The sequence below is a fragment of the Cupressus sempervirens genome, chromosome 8 (genome assembly GCF_028749045.1).
Source record: "Cupressus sempervirens isolate cs-2001-9-10 chromosome 8, ASM2874904v1, whole genome shotgun sequence".
Lineage (NCBI taxonomy): Eukaryota > Viridiplantae > Streptophyta > Pinopsida > Cupressales > Cupressaceae > Cupressus > Cupressus sempervirens.
In genome coordinates, this window is record NC_143125.1 from 467540537 (window position 1) to 467568088 (window position 27552).

Below are 27552 nucleotides of genomic sequence, written 5' to 3' on the forward strand. Positions count from 1 at the left end.
GTAAGACTAGAACCTACTTAGGGATAGAGGCCAAAAGGAGAGGGTTCTAGGGGATAAGGAAGAGAGGTCAGCATAGGATGACCCTACATAGAGCTCTCCAAAGGATATCAATGTTTGAGGGGGTGCTCCCTATATTCAGTAGTATGACCAAGAGGAGGAGTTTGATATAGAGGGGACACTAACTGAGCTTGTAGCAAGACATGTTCAAGTGGTCAGAGTGTTAGAGTTAGACCAAAGGGTTGAGAGTCTTGAGAGATAATTTATAGAGATGATTAGATATAGATACTTTGACATTGAGTGACTAGAGTATGATGCCCTATTGGAGGATTTGGAGAGTACATGAGCTTCCACATATAGACAACTTGGGGTTGATTTTGCTAGTAGGTAGATCACCTACTAGAAGGATTCGTATCAGTAGGTGTCTAGGGAACAATGTATTGGGATCTTCAAAGAGAGCTCCTATACATGTAGGCCATCAACTCATATAAAAGGTGAGATTGGTGGTGTGATATCTAGACCACCAAGACTAGATATAGGGACAGGTGGAGAAGATGATGCAAGACCATTCATTTTGTCTCATAGATGGAGGAAAACATATTCAAGAAATAGTGGTATCTAGTGTACCATCTTAAAATAGATGCACTTTCCTTTTAAGACCTTCCTCTTGGTGTCTGTCCCTTCTTCATATGGCTTCCCAGACCTAATCTCTAGGACTAGATTGACTCAAATTGACTTGTTCTAGGATAGATTGACCTAGTTTGACCTACTCCTTGGGGATTTTTAGGTTTGTGGCCTAAAAGGTCTTGGGGTTTTAATTTGTTCTCTTGCTCTTTCTTGTTGTCTTGTATTATTTTCCCACTTGGAAACTCATATATAAGGAGACTTAGAGGCTTCATTTTATAATACAAGATCATATTCTCAAGATCTTGCTCTTAAATCCATATTTTTACCTTTTGCATTCAAGGAGTTCAAGTATTCAATACTTCCAAGCATTCAAGCAAGGAGATTTCTATCTAGCATTAAAGGATCCTTTATGAGCATTTTATCTTTAAGATCTAGCTTATTGTTGGCCATCAAGGGACTCTGATCCATATTGAAGCATCCATCATCTTCTTTAGTCATGCACTTTTATATCCATGTCACCATGATGAGATTATAGTAGATTTATTGTAAAGCGTGGAGATACCCTACATTCCTAATTAAAGATCTATAATATATTTGCATACAAAATCTTTAGTAACAAGAGTTTCAAGCAAGGTGAATCCTAAAATATGTCTTGTCTTTTAGTCATTTGTTTACATTTCGCATTTACAGTTGATTCCTTAACCTAGGGCTTGACCAAGACGAGCCCTCATCAAACCCCAACCACAAAATCCTCCTTTTCTATATTGATCAGTGAAAGTTTTGCAGATCTGGAATGTGTTTTTCAAGAGTTTTTTTGGAGAGGACAATTTTTAATTGTTAGACTAAGTCAACTTGTTTGCAGGACATTTTCCCAATTTCACCTAGTCCTCTTGTCTCTACTTTAGAGGAGATTACTTGGTTTTTTCCTTTCATCATTTTATTTTGAGACTCATGGATGGATATTTAGATACAATTTAGATCTATGAGTTTTGAGAAAAAATGCATCTTCCTTGATGCATTTCATGGTGAGTCTTGTATATTTTATTTTCTTCCATACCTTTACCCTAGATCTATATCTTAATTAGGCTAGTTGTGTTCACATAGCATCTAGATCTACATTATTTAATCAATTAGTTTAATTTCACATTCACGCTATCCTACCAACAACCAAATAGTATGTTTCCTTTTGTTTTATTCTTCCTTGTAATCCAGATTTAGTATTAGAAGCCATATTCATTTAGGTCCTAGCTAATCTAATTTGGATCATAAATGGAATCATATTTGGAAATTCCCCTCTTTCCCTTAGAGACATATTTGAATGACTTAGTGGACCTAGGAATTGGGAGCTCTATAAACCCTATATAAAGTGTATCCATTTTCCCCTAAATATTTTGGTGAACCTGTTGAGTCCCCTCTTTTTTTATTTTGAAGTTAGATCCCTTTATCTCTCTTCTTTGGCATCAACTTTAGCTAAACATTTTTGGTGAACCCAAATTGTTCCCTCTTTTTAGTTTTGGAGTTAGATTATTTGTTTTATGTGTTTACCTTTGCTTTTGGTGAACCCCTTTCTCTTTTTTAGACTTAGATATGGCTATCTTGTACATGATTAGATATCTCTTTTATTCTCTTTATTATATTTGGATGGTTACATCTCATTAGATTTCTCTTTTGTGATCTCCTAATTTATGAGCTTAATTACATGAATTCTAATCTATAACATTCTTGTTAGAAGTTGTAGACTCATGGGCTCTTTTGATCATGATTCCTCTTTTCTTACAAGGAATCATGTTGACACTCACATTTTTCTCATGATCTTAATCCTATAATGGATCATAAGTCTTCTCACTCATCCCATGCTAATGATGATGCCTTAAGAGTTCCTTCTTCACAAGTTGATAAGCTTTCTAATGAATTTATAAATTAGAAACTTGGCTTGTTCAAGAAAATTAGAATCCAAATATTGTTACTTCTATTGGAGCTCTTAATAAGCTTGTTAATAATGATGATAATAACCTTATTATCTTGTGTGATATATCTCACCTTTTTATACTCATGCAAATTATTTGATAGAATTATTGGAAATTTGTTCACCAATCCCCTCAGGATTTGTGAAAAGGGTTTAACCACCTCATGTGTACTGTAAGTTGAGTGGTTGAATTAGGCATTGACAAATCAATCTTTTTGTGCAACAAAAAACTCATTCCAATTAGTGGTATTAGATCTTGGTCATAGATTTGAATCCTCAGACCCTTGGGTAATACTGAGGGGGAGATTTTTGTAAAAAAAAAATTAGTGCTTCCCTTAGGTTTCATGATAAGGGCTTAACTGCCTCTTATGTACTATAAGTAGAGTAGTTGTATAAGTCTTTTGGGGCAATGAGAACCCCACTCTAACAATAATGTTCTCAAGGGTTAGGATATCTTCCTCCTTCTATAGCCATTGAACCTTCTATCTTGATTTCTACCACTCTTTCTAGAATAATTACATATGCTCTGTCTCCTATGACTACTACAAAACTTTCTTCTCCTTTCAATATTGGTCTTTCTATCATTTCACTTCTTGTGAGTGTTCCTCCTACTTCCATTCCTTCTTTATTACCTTTGTATAATGGGATTCCTTTCACTTATTCAAACCCTTTACCCATCCCTTCTCATCGTCTACTGACATCCTTACATATTCCTTCTACTTTTATGACTTTCCTAATCCATCTAACATACTTGAACCTACTATTGAAATGTCTTAATGGGAAGAGATCTTCTGAGAGCGGGGGTGAATCAGAAGAACTGGCCTTTAAATCATTTTTAAACCCTTAATAACAAATAACTAAAATTAACATGCATGCATATAAACATTAAACAATCATGAGAAAAAAACATGCATCACCACATAACACTTGAGATTTTGGTGACCCAGAAACCCTCCAAGAATAAGAAGGTAAAACTAGGGTGGGGATGATACCCATGAAATTAGTACAGCAATTGATTTCAACCACTTCTAATGGTTTGCCCTGTTAAAGGCTTGCCATGTTAAAGGCTACAACACACTGTTAATATGTGACCCTGTTAAAGGATTTCTACACCCTATTAGGAGTGTGCCTTGTTAGAGGACTTAAGAACATTCAACTCAGAATGCCACCATGTTAAAGGATTTACATAAGGTTGTTAAACCCACCTAACTCAATAGGATTTCCAAATTCTTAATACAATTGTGAGAGAGTATTAGAATAATACACCTGAACTAATGCAATCTCTAATGCTAATTACAGGTTCTTGATCTGCTCATCTATCCCTGATCTCCACTAGATCTGATCTCTTGATTGTGTTCCTTATTCTATTTTGATCAACTGGATGTGTAAATGTTGCCCTTTCCACTAAATCTTTCACACCAATGCTCTGCAATGACCTTAATAAAATCTCTGCTTTTCCTTCTTCTCTCCAACAACTTGTTCAATGGCGTCAAGACTCCCTTATAAAGATTAGTGGATCATTATGCATCCTTAGATAAAATTTTCCCACTCAAACCCTTGAAATTCACCCATTGGCTACATGCAATTCCAATTTTTTGATTGGCTGCATGAGGATCACATAGGTGGATGGGAGGATTTGATCTTATCTCCTTATCCTATCATGAGTCATGCATAACCATTTTACATCTTGATTTGTATTGGCACAAACTCTTATGCTAATCCTATGTTGCTTGGCACATGAAGTAATACTAATGCTTGGCACCATTTATTCTGGATTGCTCAGCTTCCACCGTGTTTCCTGCATTACTTGGCTCCTATAGAATTCTTGCATTGCTTAGCTTCTACTAATTCTTGAATCACTCGACTCCTATTAACTTCGCAATGCTTGGCACACACTGTCATCTGATCTACTCAGCAAATGTTGAATTATGTATAGCTCAATATATACTATAATGTGTTCTACTCGGCATCAACTGTAGTTTTCTTAGCACTATCTATGACTCAACACATAAAGAAATTCTAGCTCGGCTTCCATTGTGTACTTAGCATGTATAGTGAAAATGGTTAAGTGTCTTAACACTCATTTGTAAATCTTATTTATTTGATCAACAATCTCCCCCTTTGACATGAGTGTCAAAAACACTTAACTGATCATTCATGATCTAAATCTTATGTGTACATTCTTTACTTTCAAATTTTCAAAAAGATATTGTGAACAACAATATAGCTTATGACTCCCCCTAAGTTCATTATGCCTTGACATGTCATGAATTCTGATGTCTTGTGCCATTGTGCCTAATGTTCTATGTTTCTGATCCTGTTATCTTCTTATCTTCTCCTTTAATATATCTCTCCCCTTATAATATTATCTCCCCCTTTTTGACACTGATGTCAAAGGCTCCTAAATGGTAATGCCATGCTAGGCCAAAAATGTCTTATTTACCTCAAGGAGTATTTTGAGAGTTGCATCCTACTTATTCAATGCATTATCCAATGACTTGTGTTGGATTGCAAGCTCTACTGCTAGATCAACAAGTCCTTTATGAGTAGAAATATTCGGATCTTTCTTTAGGACTATTTCTGCATACATTTGCTCCTTATGTAATATCTCCAAGTGAGGAATGATAAAGGCTTGTATTTGCATCAGCTTTTCTTTAGTAGTGGCCTCTTTTACTAATAATGTAGCTAATTCCCTCTGAGTGGGAAGTGTTTGAGCAAATTTCTTTTCAATCTATGTAGGATTTGAGGGTAGTTGCATGTTGGAGAGCTTAAGTTTGCTTTCAAGATTCAAAACTTTCATATTTATTTCTTGTGTGAACTTGGAAAAATCACACAATTTTCTATAAAGGGAAAAGATATTCCCTAATAAAATCTTTACATTATCTAGTTTCTTAGCTAGGTCAACTTGTCTCAAAATTATGTTATTAGCTATCTTCTGGTTGACCTTGCCTTCAAACTTCTTTTCTAACCATTCCATAAGTTTTAAATTTGTATCATGGTCTTCATTAATCACTTGATCAACTATATCAGATAGTTGCTCAAGGATTGGCTTGCTTGAATCTGGAGGTTGAAGGCTGAAGGCATCCATGAATATATCTTTTATCTCATTCATTGCCTACTTGTATTTGTAGTCTTTCCTCATTGCCTCTTGCCTCCTTCTCTTATCCAATGCACTTTGTATCTCATTCATCTTTTCTTTAGTTAAAGTGCTTGAATCATAATAGGGTATTTTAATTTCTTCATCAAGCTCAGGAATGCCATAATGAATGGTCCTGGCTACCCTAGTATAACTTGAGCTTGGTACTCGGCTTCTAAATGGGTTTGGTAGGAGTACCTATTTTTGGCAATTCAACCAAATTTTGTATTGCTTACTCCTCCTTATCTTGTGTTTCTTCCCTATCTTCTTATTATACCACTACTACTAGAGGTGTACTTGTTGTCTGTACTGTTATACCTGTGACTTCCTCTATTATTGAACTCGGCTCCTGATGAGCTTGTATGGCTATTCTTGGTGGTGATGGATGTGGTAGAAATGAAAGTCTAGTAGTTTGAGTGATTTGAGGTGGTTCTTGTGGTGACACCTTGGCTTCGTTGAGTTTATCTATTGAATTTTGAAGATTATCTACATTGACCAATATGGGAATTGTACACAATTGTGCTTGAAGAGTTGTTTGGTCAAGGATCTTAGTGAAATCCTCAATAGTTAATGGATTGATGTTTTGACATGAGGTGTCAACAAAATCCTTAATCTTTATGATTTTTGCAGGTGCGGTAGTAGAGTGAGGAGGACTAGGAGGTGGAAGTTGTGTGTCTTGCACACTTTGGTGCTCATTAGTACCCCTGTCTTCATCTTTTCCTTCCTCCTCTCTTTCTTCCTTGTTTTCCTCTTCTTCAACCTTTTTCTCTACCTTTTTCTTCTCTTCTCTCCTCTTTCTTCTCTCTTTTGGCTTAGCTGTGGCTTCTTCCTTGTATTTCTCTTCAAGGACATCTTCAGTTTTCTTATACAAGTTCTTCCACACTCTTGTGGTTCTCTGTACAACTTCTTCAATTTTTTTTTGGAGAATGGAGAATGCCCTATACTTAGGTTTAAACCTAGTTTTATGCCTTTTGACTACTTGAGTTACCTGTTCCTTTGTCAAATCAAGCAATATGCTTGCCAGGGTTGATTCCCTCATCTCCTTCTCCATTTTCAAACAAAAATGCCATCTGTCTTCTACAAGTTTAGAAAATTCATTTGGAAATTGTCCATCTAGTTCAAGAGGTGTGTACTTGAACTATTCCATTAATGCATAGACTAATTCTTCTATGCTATTCTGTTCCTCTTTATTGAACTTATTGAAATCAATCTTTTTCATGTTACTCAACTCTCCATTCCTAATCTTTTCACATAATATATCAACTGAAGACTTAGGAAGATGACTTACCTTTTCCTTTTGATCTTCCTCATCAGTATCAACTTGAGCCACACATCTTTTTCTTTTCCTTGGCTCTTCCTATGCCTTCTTGACTATCTTCTTCTTCTTTGTAGCTTCCTCTTTGTCCTTTTGTGTAGAGGCCCTTGTTGTAGATCTAGTTGTTGGCTTCTTGGACATTTGCATGACATCTTTCTTTGATTTAGGCTGAGGAGCAAGAGGTGTCTTTGCCTTCCTTTCGTGAATTTTCCTTTGATGGGTGCTTCCTTGGCTTCTTCTTCCTCGGCACTCTCATCTTTGTCTTCACCTTGGCCGTGTGACAATTCAAGTGGCCCTTGTTCTGGCTCATCCTCATCTTTCTCATCATCACCTTCTTCTTCTCCTTCACTAATCTCCTTTGCTTCACTTTCTGCACTTGTTTCTCCAACACCAAAATTTTTCTTTATTTTCTTTACTAACTTTTCCTTTTTCTTTACTACTATGGCTATCTTGAGTTCAATAACCACTCTTGATTTGACAGTGTCATATGTCCCAAATGCCTTTGCAGTTTTGTCCTTTTCCTCTGCAAGTAATGTTGTGATGGTTGCAAAAGCTTGGTCAACATCAAGCTCATATCCCAATGGTCTAAGCCATCTTGCTCTTGGAAGGACTGCTTGAATGTAAGTATAATCAATGTCAACTAGAAAGCATATGTCATTTACATGCTTTTCCACCAGTGAAATTGGTATCCTCATTCTTTTCTTCATTGCATTCTTTAAATCATCAAAATAGATAGACATTTGATCATCAAAGCTATCTCCCATTTGTCTAATGAAATCATTTATTTGATCAACAATGGTTTTATTTTGATTCCAATTGATTTTTCCAAATGAAGGGAATTCTTTCATCACATAGAAGAACATACAAACTAGCATTGACCCAAATTTGCATTGTGCTCCTTTAGACTTCCTAATAGCTCCAAGATTTTCATTAATCTGCTGCAACATGAGCTCTGCAAGATCATAGGTGTGGTCTTTCTTTACAAGCTTATATGCCACGTCCACTGCTATGCAGGGTACACTATTTAACCTACTAGATTGATAAAATTTGTGTGATATGATCCTTACAACAAAGTCTAGTAGGAGGTCTTTTACTGTGTCAATTGTCATTCTCTTGTTATTCCATTTTGCACCTATGTTTTTCTCTATTGTTTCCTTCTTTTCACTTCTTAGTGTCTTGGGCCGATCTAGGGTTAGAAATCCTGTAACCCTATGAACCATCTTCTTGGTAATCTTGACTAGTCCTCCCTCTAGCTAGAATGATCCATCATGGATTCTGCTAAATATTATGCGTATCCACTCAGTTTTGAATATGATTGGAAAAATTAGGGCTTTGGTTAAACCCTTCTTCTCTATGATAGAAAACTCATATTTCAATATACCATTATCATAGAGTTTTTCAAAGGCATTAAAGAGTTCCAAGTCTCCTATGGCTCCTATTTTATAGTTATAACACTTTCACACATCTTGAACCATAACAACTTTTTTAGGGATGGCGGATAGGGCACCAGTGGGATCATTTTATATACAACTTCTAGTATGGGCCTAAACTCAGGTTGCTTAACCTCGTTACTGACAAGTTGAATCTAATGGCTCTCTTTCCCTTAGGTTGTCTTTGAACTAGATGCCATTTTTAATCAAACTAGGGTTTGATGATTAAAACAAACTTCACAAACTGTAAAACTCAGCACCTGAAGGAAATACTTGGTTAAATTCTTAGATCACTTGGGTAGATTCTGAATCACTGCAAGTCACTGGTTGAAAGCTTAGAAATTTCTCAATTGTGCTCCTAGTAATTGCTCTTCGTTTGAATGGCTCAAAAATGAATCAATTTTCACCTTTAAGCCACTCAAAAACCTTGCATTTAATGCATTTTTGTACCTTTACCTATCACTCAACTTCCAAAGGTTTTTCAACTCGGCATCCACTCGACAACTATTCTCACTTGGCATCTACTAACTTTGTTAATAACTCAACCACCACTACTATTTCACTTGGCTTCTACTTGACTTCTTAACTCGGTATCCAAAGTAGTTTCACTTGGTGTCCAAAGACAGCTCGGCATCATCATTCAAATTTTTGTCTTAGCATCTTGTCTCATGGAGATTTATACTTTGCAGTGTTTCTTCATTGTTTAGGGCTGATGTATGATACTTCCTTATATGTATCAGCCTCGTAGGCTCATTTTGTGGTTAATTGGATGAGAAATGATCACTTGACCTTGTGGGTGAAGTGACCCTTCCATTGGATGTACTTGGTCCATGTCTTCTTCATGTCTATTCTAATGTGTTCCACATCAATCTTTTCTTTGCCCTTATTTACTTAAGTCTTGGGTGCCTTGGCCTTTGTTGGACAATTCTCGCTGACATGTCTAGTTTTCAAGCAACTGAAGCAAGTAGTTTGGTTCAACCATCTTTTATAGTTTCCCTTGAAATGTGTTCTTATGCAGTTCTAGGGTATATGTCCATACTCTTGACAATAGTGAAAAATTTGCCTTGTATTGTAGTCCCAATTGTAATGGTGTTCATAGTTGTCCCTTCTTACATGCTGATTTGGTGTCCACATAGGCTTTGATCTGCATGCAAAGGCTCTATGTCCATACTTCTTGCAATTATGGCAATGTTCATCAAATCTTTATGTCCTTGTGACTTTAGACCTGCAGTCTTCTGTCACATGTCCTTGCATGTTGTACTTTTGATAGTGACCCTTGCTTTTGGGTGTGTCAGGCTAATTGATCCTTCTACTCCTACAAACATTAGTGGTATGCCCCTTTTTATTACAGTAATGACAAGTTGGTTTAGAATCCTTACCTTTGTCACTTCTTTTCTCAAAATTCTTTGATGATTCCCCAACTTCAGTGTTGTTGTATCCAAGTCCTGATGTATCATGGGCTGATCTTGGGGATTTCAACAACTATTCAAAGTACTTGATGGCTTCACTTGACTTGTTGAGATTTTTTGCTATTTCTTTTTCTCTATTCAATTCATTCTTCAATTTTTCTTCCACATCCTCAAAGTAGAGATCTCAATATCTTTCATATTGAGTTCATGATGAAGGTTCATCATTTGGGCAAGTGTATCCATTTGCATGTTTGATATCCTTGTTAATTCAGTTCATTTTTCTTCAAGTCTGTTTGTAAGATTTCTTTTGTCATCTTTCATCATGACTCTATCCTCAACTGCTCTTTTCTTTTGTTCAGTGATTTCACAAAGCATCATGGCCTATGATTCATGCTCTATCTTAAGAGTTCTTATCTCTTCTGCTTTAGCTCTATTTTTCTCCATCAGTTTTTCTATTGCTGCATCAAATTCTTTAGAATCTCCTTTGGCAAATACTTGTGTGGTATCAATCTCCTTGTAGTGAATATCATTTTTGGCTATAGCTATTTCATTGCTTCTTTTTAAGGATTTTCTTGATTCCTCTCTAGCTTCCTCTACCTTGTGTAGAGCAAGATGCACATCTATCACCTAGTTTGCAATGGTCTTCCCAAGTTTGAAGACTTCCATCTTTAGATCTTTTCCTCCAAGCTGTTAGGCTTCTCCTTGAGAGAACTTGGCTCTGATACCAATTGTTGAAATTTCTTAATGGGAAGAGATCTTCTAAGAGGGGGGGTGAATCAGAAGAATTGGCCTTTAAACCATTTAAAAACCCTTAATAACATATAACTAAAATTAACATGCATGTATATAAATATTAAACAATCATGAGAAAAAAACATGCATCACCACATAACACTTGAGATTTTGGTGACCCAAAAACCCTCCAGGAATAAGAAGGTAAAACTAGGGTGGGGATGATACCCACAAAATTACTGCAACAATTTATTTCAACCACTTCTGATGGTTTTCCCTATTAAAGGCTACAACACACTATTAATATGTGACCTTGTTAAAGGATTTCTACACCCTGTTAGGAGTGTGCCTTGTTAGAGGACTTAAGAAAATTCAACTTAGAATGCGACCCTATTAAAGGATTTACATAAGGCTATTAAACCCACCTAACTCAATAGGATTTTCAAATTCCTAATACAATTGTGAGAGAGTATTAGAATAATACACCTGAACTAATGCAATCTCTAATGCTGATCTCAGGCTCTTGATCTACTCGTCTATCCCTGATCTCTACTAGATCTAATCTGCTGATTGTGTTCCTTGTTCTATTTTGATCAATTGGATGTGTAAATGTTGCCCTTTCCACTAAATCTTTGACACCAATGCTCTGCAATGACCTTAATAAAAGCTCTATTTTTCCTTCTTCTCTCCAACAACTTGTTCAATGGCATCAGGACTCCCTTATAAAGATTAGTGGATCAATATGCATCCTTGGATAAAATGTTCCAACTCAAACCCTTGAAATTCACCCGTTTGCTGCATGCAATTCCAATTTTTTGATTGGCTGCATGAGGATTGCATAGGTGGATGGGAGGATTTGATTTTATCTCCTTATCTTGTCATGAGTCATGCATAACCATGTTACATCTTGATTTGTATTGGCACAAACTCTTATGCTAATCTTGTGTTGCTCGGCACATGAAGTAATACTGATGCTTGGCACCATCTATTCTAGATTGCTCGAGATCCACTGTGTTTCCTACATTACTCGGCTCCTATAGAATTCTTGCAATGCTCAGCTTCTACTAATTCTTGAATCACTCGGCTCCTATTAACTTCACAATGCTTGACACACATTGTCTTTTGATCTACTCAACACATGTTGAATTATGTATAGCTTGGCATATACTATAATTTGTTCTACTCAGCATCAATTGTAGTTTTCTTAGCACTATCTGTGACTAAGCACATAAAGAAATTCTAGCTTAGCTTCCATTATGTACTCGGCATGTATAGTGAAAATGGTTAAGTGTGTTAACACTCATTTGTCAATCTTATTTATTTGATCAACACCTACTAGTGTTTCTTCCAATCCTACCTTTAGCACCTTAGTTCAAAATGCCACAACATTACAACAAAAAATCCCTTAATTAACTCAATCTAAGTACAATATTCCTACATGTTATTTTTCTAATCCCCTTTCCATAGATATCCTTTGTGTTTTTATTGCACAATATATTGAGGTACCTCATATTGAGACTTATAATGGTAAGGGAGATCATGTAATTCATGTTAAAACTTTCTAGAGTTTGTGTAGTGATTTTGCACATGACAATAGACTTATGGCTAGGTTGTTTATACATACTTTTAGGGATAGAGCCTTGCAATGGTGTTTCTCTTTACCTCCTTTTTCTATTGATTCTTTTCAAACTCTTGCTAATGCTTTCATTCAATAGTTTTAGAATAATATTGTTTCACAAATTTCTTTAACTAATTTAACACATTGTAAGAAGACTGTTGAAGAGAAAGTTATTGAACTTATTGGTATATTTAAACATATGTATGCTCAAATTTCCTATCATGTGTGTGATCATTATATTCAATATATCTTTATTTCTAATTTATAAAAAGACATTAGGGGCATATTCCCCTTACTAAGGATATCTCCTTTTTACATATATGTTCAGTGCTTCACCATTATTAGTTACAAGTGAGTAAACTTTAGAGCTCTACTTGGATGGCTCCTATTTCTAGTGATAAGAATGATGCCACCAAAAATTCCAACAAGTTTTCTAAACCTAAAAATTTCATCAAAATTAAGTCTACAAATATAGTTGATGATCAAGTGGCTACTACATATTTAGGTATGACTACTTTTTCCTCTATATTTCATCCTAAACATTAGTATACTCCATTATTTAAGTCTTCATCTAAGATGATGACTAAATTGATTCATTCTCATGTTCTTAATCTTCCTCTAATTATTCCTATTGATCTCAATAAACTACTACCTAAGTGTTTTGATTCAAATGCTTTCTAAAGGTGTTATGGTTTGAAAAATGTTATTCGGAGCCTTATTGATTCTAAAGTTATATCTGTTGATTCTCAAGTTAATAACATGAATAAAATTTTTGTGCTACCTAATCAAAATTTGTAGATTTACACTAATCCTTTTACCATCACACTCAGTGAATGTTATTAATCAACCTTCTCCTTCTTCTTATTACCATATTAATTATGATGAGAAGATACAAGAAGTGAATCCTGTGTTTATTATGTTGAGTTAGCACCTCAAACTTCACTTTATTCTCCACCTAAATCTTTAAAAAAACCTATTATTAGCTTTATTTGGTTTGATGTGTTTAAGGTGCCTAATGGTCCTCTTTACATCATTGCTAGAGTTTCTCATATTCCTTCACATGGTACTCTATTTGATCCTTCCTCTACTATGCATGTTATCACTGAAGAACACCATTTTAACAAAGATTTGCATCGAGATACTTATGATACTACTCCTATATGGATTCAAACTTTTAATGGTTTTCTTTATCATCTTCAAGATTCTATCACTTTAACTATTACTTTGTCAGGGAAAGCCATTTTTACTAACTTCACTGTTATTCCTATTTCCAGTCAATTTCAAGTTAAAAATTTTCATCACATGAATTCTTACATGTAATTCATAGCTTCTCCTATTAAAAAATGCTTTAAATTTCCTCATGATGGAAACATTGTTACTATTAATCATTCTCTTTATAAACTATCATGTTTTAGAGATTGTGCTAAGATTGATTTCGATTGGTTGTCTCATCCTGAAAAACCAACTACTCATCCTAATCATCTCTATAAAAAATATCAACATCATAAAGTAGCCAAGATAATGGAACTTAGTCTTCCTAAGGTTTGTTCACATGTGCCTATCTTTCCTACTATATCTGCTCCTATTTATGAACCTATTTTACCCTCTACATCTATTCTTTCAACTATTATAGCTAAACCTATTGATGTTCCTTCCTTGGAAGATATTCTAGTTGATCCTAATCCCTCTATCATGTCTCATAAGACTATTTGTAATTAACATGCTCATTAGCATCACAAGAACTATAAGCTAAAGCTCATTCTCTTTCTTCTCAACGTACATATTCATCTCAACCTTTACCTTCCTTTGATAAAATCATGTGTGAGTCCTTGGAGGAAGCTAAACAAGTAAAATTTTCCATATAGATAAACATATTGATTCTGTTCATATTCTAGATTCTATTAAACTAGTAATGCAGGACATCTTAGATGATGAACATGTTAGTAGTGATGAAGAATTAATTGATATTGGCATTGATTTTCCTAGCATGCTTTTTATGTAGCTTACAAACACTCTAGTAATGAGCATAGTGATTCACAAAATCCTTGCTTAGAAATTGATGTTATTCCTACTATAATGGATGGTGGTCCTCTTGTGAGCCACCATCCTTCCCTTAGTGTTTTTAATTGAGATGGGGGGAAATGTGGAACACTTGATATGGATTTCCTCTATCATGGTAGTCTTTGTGTTCTTCTCTTGTGTTTTTTGTTTTCACTTTTTACTGCTTTAGATGATCCTTGTTTCTTTGTTGAGATCAAGAGAATAAAGTGATTTCTCTATCATACACATTCTTCTATTTGTATCTCTTTCTTCTATCTGTTGTTACATGTTATTTCATACTTGAGTTATTGTTTGTACTAGTGATTGTGTATAGTATTATTGGTTGCTTATGATATGGTAGCACCAATTTTTTTGGTCTCCACATTATTGCCCCAAAAGACTCTTCTTCGTAACTCTTATGTGTCTTTACCTCCATTGTGTTGTAGTTCTACTTCCTTTGGGGAATGATGATATTTTCATACTTAATATAATATTTCATATTATTATATGATCATATTGACCCAAAAGTTAGTAGATCTCTTTGTACTCTCTCTTTTTATTTTGTGTTCATTTCGCTTGATATGTGTCTCTTCTTAGGGGCATGTCATAGTGGAAATGTTACTTAGTGGATGTAGTATGTGCACTCTCATTAAAGTCATTGCTCCCATTAAGGTTTTTTCAATCACTTTAATGTGGGGGCACACACTTTGCTCATTCCTTTGACCATAGAATACAAATATAGATTATAAGTATAACTTGAAGTACTTAAGCCTTTAGTGCTTGGTATGATTTCTAAGGTATACCCAAATCTATGCATCGTTATTTCATGTTTACCCCTTTCTCACTTTTTCCTTCTAGTTTTAGGAATTGTTCCTGGGGGCTTGGTTTTTATTCTTTTTGGATCTCTCTCTAAACTATTGATAGTTTGGGAGTCTTGATCCTTGTTTTAACCCTTCTTTTGACTACTAATAGTTTGGGAAGCCTAGTCTTGTTTTTATCCCTTAAGGACACACACATCCTTATGCCTAGGTTGATTTTTTATTCTTCTTTTTGGGACATGGAATTCCCTTGAAGTCAAATCTCTTGATGGATTGACTAACATGCCACACACACTTTCTAGACTATTTGGTTCATCTTCGATGGGTTGACTAGCATGCCACACACTTGCTAGACTATTCAATGTCATCCCATTTTGTAGAGATATTTCCTCCTTTTTCCTTTACTTGTGTGGTTTACAATAAGGTACACAAACCTTATTGGGAAAGTAATTACACCCCTTTTTGTAGTGCTTATCTCTCTTATTTATGATTCTAGATGTGAAAAAGACTTAGGTTTGTTGGGGCTTGGTGATTTATTTTCTTCCTAAATCATGATAAGATTTTCTCTTGTGCTCTTGATCTACTTTACCATGAGTTTGAGGAAACTCATACTCTCTCTAAAGTGGGGGCTAAAAATACCATCTTAAAAATGGACACATTTTCCTTTTAAGACCTTTTAGCTCCCTCTTTATAATGCCTTCTTTGAACCATGGATATGCTTGTGCTCCATCTCCTTTTCTCTCCTCTTCTTCCTCTTTCCATCCTATTATTTCTAGTATATGCCCATTCTCTATGTGGCTTCCTGTACTAAGGTTGACTCAACCTGACCTATTCTAGACTAGGTTGACCCATGTTGACCTAGTCCCTAGAGGTTTTGGGGCTTGGGGATTGAAAGGCCTCAGGGGTTTAATTTGTTCTCTTGCGCTCTCATGTCATCTTGTATAGTTTTCCCACCTTAACAATCATATATAAGGAGACTTAGAGGCTTAATTTTGATAAAACAAGATCATATTCTAAAGATATTACATCTAAATTTCTACCTTTTGCATTCAAGGAGTTCAAGTATTCAATAATTTCAAGCATTCAAGTAAGGAGATTTCTATATAGCATTTAAGGATCCTTTGTGAGCATTTTCTCTTCAAGCTCTAGCATATTGTTGGTCATCAAGGGAAGAGGTCTAAATTGAATGATTTTTCATCTTCTTCATTGATGTACTTTCATATCTATGACACCATGATAGGATTATGGTAGATCTCTTGCAAAGTGTGGAGATACCCTACATTCCTAGTTCAAGACCTATAATACATTTACATATAAAATCCATTACTAACAAGGGTTTGAAGAAAGGTGAATCCTAACATTTGTCTTGTCTTTCAGTCATTTACATTTACATTTTTCATTTACAATTATTTCCTTAACCTATGGCTTGACCAAGGCAAGCCCTTATCAAACCCCAACCATAAAATCCTTCTTTTCTATGTTGATTAGCAATATATAAATAAAAGGTTTGCAGATATGGAATCTAATTTTTGAGAGTTTTCTAGAGAAGTTGGTTTTAGATCATCAACCTAGTTGTTGGATGTCTTCTCAAGTTGGCCTAGTCCTTTAGTCTCTATTTTGAGGGAGAATTATTGGTTTTTTTCCTTTCATCATTTTATTTCAAGATTTGTGAACTGATATTCAAGTATAGTACAAATCTATGAGTTTTGGAGTGAAAATACATCTTCCTCTATGCATTTTAAAGTGATTCCATTATATTTTATTTCCTTTCATATATTTACCCTATATATATGTTAATTGGGCTAATTGTATCCACATAGCATTTAGGTCTACATTATTTAACCAATTACTTTAATTTCACATTCACACTTTCCTACCAAGGGCCAAACAATACATTTCCTTGTGTTATATTCCTCCTTGTAATCCCAATTTAGTATTAGCACCCTTCTTTTTTTTATCCCTAGCTAATCCAATTTGGATCATAAATGGAATCATATTTGGAAATTCACCTCTTTCCCTCACACATATATTTTAATAGCTTAGTGGACCTAGGAATTGGGAGATCTACAAACCCCATTTAAAGTGTCTCCCTTTTCCCCCTAAACATCTAGCCCCTTGTACACACTTTGACATGAACTTGTATTATGGTCTAAGATATTGTACCTTATATATTTAATTGTTACAATTTTGATATCATTAGCTATTGGGCATTAGACATTTTATATAATTCTAATGGCGTATGGACTCTATATTATGGGCATTAACATTTAATGATTTTGATGACTATGCATGTATAATTATAGTGATTTATGATGGATGTTGACATATAGAGGATGCTTATGATATGATTATTTATATATTTAATGTTATAAATATTTTATGTTTCTCTATGATGTGATGTTTCTACCTTATGAGATTATATGATTCTATCTATTTCATGCATGATTTATGGATGACTTACTATTACAATTTATATTTTATGTTTCATGTTATGAAATAATTTTGCATTATGATTCTATGTAATAGTTTATATTCATGATGAATAATTTATATACATGTATTTTATATAGAATTTATGGATGCATATTACTTCTAAATGATATTTAACATGTCATGGACAATCAACATTATTTATATATGAATAATGTACATACTGGAAATGATACTAATAGAATGGACCTAAAATTATTTGTGTAAATTGTACATAATGAAATGGTAACATGTATGAAATGAATGAAAATAGTAATAATGAACTAATGAACATACTTAAACATGAGATTAACGAATGAAATTCAATTATTGATGTTTGTGTCCAATAACTTCAATCGTAATAATAACAAAATATCTTATCCTAAAAGACCTAATTAAAGAAGTAACAAACATAGAAGAATGAACCCATGATCTATAAAAGGATATTCAAATGCACATAATTTTTATTTTATATAAAATACGAAGGATAACTAATATATGAAATGTGACTATAAATGTAAGATTGGAATGCATGATCTCTATAACAATAGAAGCATCTTGAATCATGATCTCATTATTTTTTAACATCACTAATCTCTTTATTATTGTAAGAAAATACAAGAATCATGGTATAATTAAACCAAGATGACTTGAGTTCTACTTGAACAATAAAAAAATAAGGAATGTTTTCCTTTCCCTCTATGAACATAAATTTGGAGTCTAGGTATGTGTGGCACATCATAATGCAAGCACAAGTGCAACAAACAATGTCAACACATTTTATTTTCTTATTATATACATGAACACACTTGTGCACAAAAATCCCTAGTTAATTTTTCATTATATTTCAATTTAAAACATCCCACGAACACCAATCAAAGGAAAATGACATATCCCATCATTTTCTAATCAAATGATATATAGGAGTGATTAACACATACTGATAAGACATCATCAAACAACATAGGAACATGATAATAATGAAAGAAAGATATGATTGAATATCCTATAACAAACAATCAAATTCATTAATGAATACATAAATTTCTTACCAAAAATTATGTTTTGATATTTGTGTATTTTTATCAATTTTGATAAGTTGAGTTCTAGCACAGGTAGTCATTTTTTATTGACATGTCACAAGTTTTGATTCACCTTTTTAATTTTATTGAGAAGTGTAGTTTGACTATTTTTTTTTTTTTTTTAATGATTATTGGTAAAGCATGAACATTATTATCCTCTTTTGAGTCATGATTGTCAAAGATCCACTTCCAAAACTAGGCCAAAGACATGGCCTCCAATTAGGTATTGGACTAACTTATTATGGATGGAGAAAGACACATGGAGGAACATGGATGGAAATTAAGTACCATACCAAGCTATGATGGGATTCTATTATTGGTATATATAGGATACATGAAATAGTGACAAATTTATCATGGATATGTACAACTATGTGATGGACAATGCCAAATTTTGTTGTAGTTACATACAATGGGATAGGACATCAAAAAAATCCTAATAGTTATGATGCAGGAGCATCAAGCTTTGATTTTGGTGGAGTTATTCTTTTCATGGTTAGATATGTGTTGGAAACACATTGGGGAACCTTTTCTCATGATTTCATAGAGATTGGATGGATTGAGTTGAAGTTTAAGTTGTTTGTACCTTGCTGCTAGAACTGTATTTTCTGGTTTTTGGGTGCCTGTTGCAAGACATGTAACTAATTTTATACAATGAATAAGAGGATGTGATATTCAAATATTGAATAGGGCCCACATTAATTCCTTTTATAAAATTTTCAAGTTCTAATTCCTTATAAGTTGGGAGATATGGTGACTCTCCCAGAGTATCAATTTTTTGCAGTTTTGTGCAACAGTTTTATGTGCTTGACTTTCAAGATGAATGCATAGATATTCTTAATGAATCGGAATTTGTGAACTTAAGGAGTTGTATAGGACCTAAAGTTATACACACAATTCAAAGTACAAGTTCTAATTCAATCAGAGCTAGGAGATATTGTGATTTTTCTTGGGTACCAATTTTTGGATAGTTAATTTCTATTGGAGGCTGACTTGTGGCTCTTCTAGTATTTAATGTTAATTTTTAGCATTTTGGGCCAACTTGTGGCTTATATTAGTATTAGTAGGGGTTTTGGTGAATTCATTAGTTATGGTTTGAGGGATTAATTCATTCATTCATGATGGGATTAATTATCCATCTTGGAGTGTGGAGAGAAGCTGAAGAGCAAGTTTTTCCTAAGTCTGTGGACATAGTGCCGAATGTGAGGCAATTTACAGTAAGATTGTGATGGAGTTGTGAATGTGTGGATAGAGTGTCAAATTTGAGGTAGTTTAAACTTGGATCTTTGATGAAGTTAGAGCAGAGCTAGGGCTGTGGCTAGAAAACAAGGAGATTTCTTGGTGGGCTTGTGAGCACATGTTTAGATTTCTTTGGTCATTTCTTCCAGATTACTATTATGCTACAGATCTAGGTTATTTGGGATTAGTTTTGTAAGTTGGATCTTGAGGGATCTTGTATAATTGATTTTCTAATTGCTATTTGTATTTGGCCCTAACCCAGAAGGCCTTACAGCTGGGCATATTGCATGTAATTAGTTATATTTTATGAACAAATTATTATAATTTGTTATCAGATCTTGCATTGTTGCTTCTTCCTATTGTGTTTCCACTACATGGTTATATAGTTGGGGGATAGGATAAATCCTTTGGGGATAATCCTACCCTATTCTATGCCAGATGGTATCAGGGCACAATTGTTCTTGAGCATGTAGATAGATTGCCAAAGTTGTGGCAATTTGCACCAAGACTTGGGTTGGAGAAGTAGATCTAAGTTGATCTTAATATGATGGTGGATTTTCTTTCTAGATTCCTATATCTCTTAGTTGCAGGGTGGAAAATTTTAGTTTCAACTTGCAATTATAGAGGGCTTATAGATTGGATCAATGGATGCGAAGATGGAAGATTGATCTTATTGAGGCATGATCGTAGAGAGTTTGTGGATTATAGATCCATGGTCCTAGACTTGTGATGTGGTTCCTAATTATTCATGTGAAGTGGTAGGTTGTGATATTACTTGCAAACAATTCAAGGTTGTCACAAGGAGAGTGGGAAGGATTTGTTGCAGAGGATTTATGAAGATCTTAGGAGATGGCTCTAAGAGGATTGGACCATAAGATGATTGTGAATCTCCATGATGTGGTGGAGAGGAATTTTTCTAAGATGTCTACTCAATTTGAAGCTAGTTTGGCTAATCAAGATAAGGAGGAGCTTATTCAGTCTAAAACTAGTTCAGCTAATGGAGATAAGGATAGGATGAGGAAGGCATTGCATAGATGTTTGTGGAGTTGGAGTCTACCAATCTGGAATAGAGTTGTTTGGCCAATTAAGAGACTTGTTTGTGAGAGAAGATGGCATGGAAAGGTCAAGGTGGAAGAGGTTGGTTTTTTTGATCAGTTTGTGATGCCTAATACAAAAATTGTAGAGGATTTTGAGGCTATTACTAAGGATATTCCTGACCTTGTTGATGTTGGGATAGACATTGGTTTTCATGATTAGTTGGTTGGATCTGACATGGAAATCGTAGAGCACTTGGTCATGGATGATCTGGTTGCTATTGGTGATGAGTTGTGTATTGTAGAGCATCTTGTTGTGATCAATGAGATTGTTTGTGTTGTGATTTTGGAATGTGTTGATGGGGATCTACATATTGTTGCTAATGTAGATAAGGATTTTCTAATGAAGCATTATGTTCAGTTTGTTCTTGGGTGTGAGCATGTTGATTAGGTTGTTGATATGTATTTGATTCTAATGTTTTAGTGGATGAAGCATATATGGTGGATTTTTAGATTTTTTCTATTAACTTTGATGAATTGGAAGCCTTTGGTAAAGATGAAGCTGGTTGCAGATCTTTCTTTGGGCATCAAAGTATGAGACATACTTTTCTATTTACCTTGGGAGTTTGATGCAGGAGCGTCGAGCTTGGATTTTAGTAGAGTTATGCTTTTCATGGTTATGGATGTGTTGGAGACACATTGAGGAACTTTCCTCATGATTTCATAGAGATTGGATGGATTGAGTTGAAGTTTGAGTTGTTTGTACCTTGCTGTTGGAACTATATTTTCTAGTTTATGGGTACCTATTGCAAGATGTGTAACTGATTTTCCATAATGAATGATAGGATTCACTCTTTAGAGGTTGAAGAGGGCATAGATTAATTCCTTTTATCAAAGGAACAAGTTATGATTCCTTATAAGTTTGGAGATATGGCAATTCTCCCAAAGTATTGATTTCTAGCAGTTTTGCGCAATAATTTTATGTGCTTGAATTTTGGGATGGATGCATAGATATTCTTAATAAATCATCCTTTGTGCACTTAAGGGGTTGTAGAGGACCTAAATTTCTACCCATAGTTTGAATCAAAAGTTATAATTCAATTAGAGCTAGGAGATATCACAATTTTGCTTGGGTATCAATTTTTAGACATTTAATTTCTGTTGGAGGCTGATTTGTGGTTCTTCTAGTATTTAATGTTAGTTTTTAGCATTATGGGCTGACTTGTGGCTTATATTGGTATAAGTAGGGGTTTTTGTGAATTAATTAGTCATGAATTGAGGGATTAATTTATTCATTCATGATGAGATTAATTATCCATCTTGGAGTGTGGAGAGTAGCTGAAGAGCGAGTTTTCCCTGAGTCTATGGATAGAGCACCAAATGTGAGATAGTTTATAGCAGGATTGTGATGGAGTTGTGAATGTGTCAATAGAGTGCCAAATGTGAGGTATTTTACACTTGTATCTTTGATAAAGTTAGAGTAGAGCTAAGGCTATGGCTAGAAAATAAGGAGATTTCTTGGTGGGCTTGCAAGCACATGTTTAGATTTCCTTGGTCATTTCTTCTAGATTGTTGTTATGTTATAGATTTGGGCTAGTTTGGATTGGTTTTGTATGTTGTATCTTGAGGGATCTTGTAGAATTGATTTTGTAATTACTATTTGTATTTGGTCCTAACCCAAAAGGCCTTACAGTTAGGCATATTGTGTGTAATCAATTATATATGATGAACAAGTTATTGTAATTTGGTATCAGATCTTGCATTGTTTCTTCTTGTTGTTGTGTTTTCACTATGTGGTTATATACCTAGGGGCTAGGACATATCCTTTGGGGATACTCTTGCCCTACACTACATCAAGATAGAGGAGATAACTTGTCACAAGTAGCACTTGCTTCCAGGTTTTTATCACTTTCTTTTATTTCACTTTTTGTTTTTATTTGATTATCTTTTGTATTTTTCCTTCTTCTTTTTTAGTATTTTTCATTTCTTGCATTGGGATTTTAGACATAAAAATTTTTAAGGTGCACTTTGTTAAAGGTTTCATCTAAAAATTTCCCTTGGATGTGGATAATGTATAAGCCATAGATCCATATGCAACACTAATAAAAAAAGGACCTAGCTAACTTTATTCAAACTTTTCTTTATTTTCCTAATCTGATTGATTCTTTGGATTCTCTCTAAGAACTAGGTTGTCCACATGGAATTCTCTAGTTTTCACTTTGTGGTGGTACTAATAGGAATTATATGTTGATAAGGCTTGAAATGGTCAAAGGCTTTTTGTGTTCTCTCATCTAATAATTGCAATTTTTGTACACTTGATACTCTATATTCATCATGTTGAATACAATCACATAATAACATTGTAAGAGATGGTAGTTCAACCTCAAGGGATAGTATAGCTTCTGGGGTTTAGATGGAAGTTTGATATGACTACATTGTTGGAATGAGTTATAGATGTCAGACTATTTCAACACTTTTGATGGTTTTTTTGAGAATTTTTACAATGGTTTATTAGATGCCTCAACTTCATCATTTCCTTTAGGGTAGTAAATGGTATAATGGTGATGGGTAATGTGAAACTTCTCACATTGTTCCTTAATATCATGGTTTTGGAATTATTTTCATGATCTATGATTATGGAAATAGGGATACCATATCTATAAATAATATAGTTAAGGATACCATATCTAACTAGTATATAATGACGTATCCCTTTAAAATTTCCTATCCACATGTATCAATGTCAAAGTTTTTGGGTGATGCGATGTGCTCCCCTGCCCATAGGTGGTTAATTATGTGGTGTTCCATGTTCACTAACAGTCATGGCTTTTGGTGCAATGGCAAATGGGCCCAACAATTGGTATCAGAGCTTGGTTTTGGCCTGGTCATGGGTTCAAATCTCCCCGGTGCCTTCTTGACCCATGTAAGCACCTGGTATGTGCATCGAGGGGGAGATTTTTGGGTGATGCAACATGCTCCCCTACCCATAGGTGGTTAATTATGTGGTGTTCCATGTTCACTAACAAACATGGCTTTTGGTGCAACGGCAAATGGGCCCAACAAAATTTTCTTAAAATCATAACCCACTTTGACAATCTCCTTGTCAATATTAATTTAGTGAGAAGATACTTTAGAGATTCTAGTATTGTAAAAGTTTCATAGAATGAGATAGCATTTAATGTTACAATTTATGTGAAGCAAAAAATACAATGAGGCATGCACACTAAAAGATTGGCACTCTCACTGGAGTAATTCATGCCATTAATTTCAATAGGGAACCCTTCCTTGCGATCTCCTAATGGTAAGTGATCTTGGTTACCAAGATGGTAACCAATGATTGCATCATCATAATGGAAAACATTTAATTTAGGCATAGACAATGAGTCCCCATCTATGAGCCCAAGATGTATGAGAGGTAATGGATCATTTTGGTCATGTTCCAAGGTGGTGACGGTATGTTAGAGTGGGTTTTTTGTTGCACCAAGAGACTAATCTATTAATGCCCAATACAACCACTCAACTTATAGTACATAAGAGGTGGGTAAGACCATGTCACAAATCCTTAGGGTATTACTAAAAAAATTTCCAACAATATCCCCCTCAGCATTACTCGAGGGTTTGAGGATTTGAACTTGTGACCAAGCTCTAATAACATTTTTTAGAGTGGAGTTTCCATTGTACCAAAAGATCTATATGTCAATGCCTAATACAACCACTCAACTTATAGTATACAGGAGGTGGTTAAGTCCTTGTCACGAATCCTAAGGGGAGTGTTGAAAAAAATTTCAATATGGTATTCATAGAGAACTGGTCAAGGTTAACGATTATATTGACAAGGTCTATTTCCATTACCTCTTTTGAAACTTCTCATTCATGATAAATCTCTCTTTCCTCATAATTTTCATGATTATCATAATATAGGATTAACTCTAGTGATTCAATCTTTGAACTCTACCCCACATGGTAAGAGGTACTATAGGTTTTTACAAAATCTATTTTATTTTCTATATAGATAACTAATGTCTTATATCATTCATATGTATTACACTCATCATCATTACTGTCATCTTTTTTATCTCTAATTTGGTTGAGAAATTTAGGTGTGGCCTTTTGTTTACCTTTGTTTTCATTCATTACATCTACTCTATAGCCTAATCCTATTATTTGTCTTTGGTAATTTGGATTATTTGAAATTGGTTATAGGACACCTTATCTTTGCAAACCTATAGGCCTTCTTCCTTTGTATTCCATTTTTTTCTAACAAGGTATACCCTTTTCCATAATGTTTGGGAGAAATTCTCTCATACTTTACAAATTTTTGTTTCTTTTCTTGATAGGGAAGTTGGTTTTCATTCTTGTCATTTTCTTAATCATACAATGTGTTCCCACTTATTAAAGTGCCAAAAATAGTTGTGGGAGGAGGATCTAATTTTTGTTTTATGATAAAAGATCTTCCATATGATCTAGGAGATATGGGAAACTATGTCATTCCAAATGTTTTTCCCAAGGTGTATTCTCCCATGCTTTGTTCTTTGATGTAAAATTTGAGATTTTATGACTTATAAGTTGATTCTTCATTGTTAGAATAATTATTGATTTATGTAGATACAATTTTGTTATATGGTACTAGAGATTTTGATAATGGTTTCATAGTATTACAATACTAAAAAGGATTGGGATCCTCTTTTGTTTTTATCTCTTGTCCATTATAGGAAAATTTCAAATATTGATGATAAGTTGAGGGTACTTCTTTCATTTAATGAATCCAAGGACATCCCAAATAAATTTGTATGCTAGTTCCATATCAAGTACTTGATAAGGTGCATCTCTAACCACAAGACCAACTCTGATTGATAACACAACTAAACTTTTGGATGACCTTACTTCCTTATCCTAGTTATTAATTTTTATTTTCTTGTTAGGACATATAACATTTTCATAAAAATTACAATGCAAGTACTAATTTTAATTTACATATATTATGGTGAGCCCCTCCATCAATGATAGCCCTTTTGATTTTATGACTTTGGATAAGAACTTCAATATGAAGGGGAGCATTATGATGTTGGTTAATGGAAAGGTCATCATGTTCAGCAAAGGAGATTAAATTTGGAGTAGTCAAATGTCCCACAATAGATTGTAATTGATCTTGATCTAAATTTGTAGAACATTGGTTTCTAACATAGCCATTTCTACAATTTCTTTATGGGATGATGACATCTGAAAATATCTAGTATGGATATTTGTCTAGGTGCTCTTCAATTTATCCAAAAGATAGTACTAATTTGATACATTAGAAATAGACATAGGTACATAGATAGACTTTTTTCGAGATGTGGAAGGCTTAAATGAGATGACTTGAAGAGTGATTTTTTCTTGACCTCTAGTAGAAACATTAACTTGTTTAGATTCTTGTTTCTCATTGATATCAATACCATTGACATAGTATCCATGAGGAATACATTGTAATATGTGATTAATGTACTTATAATATGTCTCAATGTATTTATATTGATGGTCACTCTTTGCTATTAGAAAAACTTCTTTTCTCATGGTCAAGATGTGGATCTTTCAATGCAGTATGTGATTCCTTCAATATTTACATCATTGTTGTCTATCAAGTCTTAAATTACATGTTTCAACCTTTGGAAATAAAAAATTTTGTGTCCTTTTTCTTCTATTAAATTTACAATAATCATTATCATTCCACCAAAATGGTGTCACTCTTGGTTCATAGCCTCAAGCTTCGAGAAGTGTAATAAGTTTAGATTTGTGATTAACTTCCTTAAAGAAGATTAGAGAGACTCACCCAAAGGATTGAATGTTTATTTATTTTTTATTAAAGGTGGTCTTGAGAATGATTGATTATTACATTGGTTATTTTGAACATTTTGAATAGTTTGATTTGTTTGAGGAGTGGTGGAATTGTTTGCAAGATTTAGGATTGGTTGTGCTGATTTAACATTTTAATTGTCCACAACTCCTACATTCACAATGTCCTTATTCTTATTCAAATATTTTTATTTTTCATTATTTCAATTAGAATTATGATTTCTCTTTAAATTTAAGGATCTAGAATTGTCTCTAGAATAGAGTTTAATTTCACCTTTGCAGACCATATATAGCTTCATCAATTTTAACACCATTTTCTATGTCTTATTTAAAATTTAGGGGACATTGAAGTTGTATTCTATATCTCATTTTAGATGTGAGGTTATGTAAATAAATATCCATCTTTTCTTGTTCATGTCAAGTTCATGAATATTTTGAAAATAGTTGATGCCATCTTTACAAGAAAGTGAGAAAAGGTTCCCCATTCTTTTTGTGTACATTGAAAAGATCAAGCATACTAAGCTCATGTCTAATGTTGTAGGAATAGTGTGTCATAACATTTCCAACTAGCTCATTAAAATATTTGCTACTAGATGTTAACTTTGAAAACCATTCCGTAGTTTGGCCACCTAAATTTTTTGGGAATAGTCTCATAAGATAAACATCATTTTGAAATAATTAAATAAAAGAAACACACAATTCTCTAACATGATTTTATGGATTCATATTTCCTTTTTATTTGTAATATTTTTCTTCCTCAATGTGAGGAGGAAACAAAACCATTGCCAAGGTCTTATCAGATGTATAT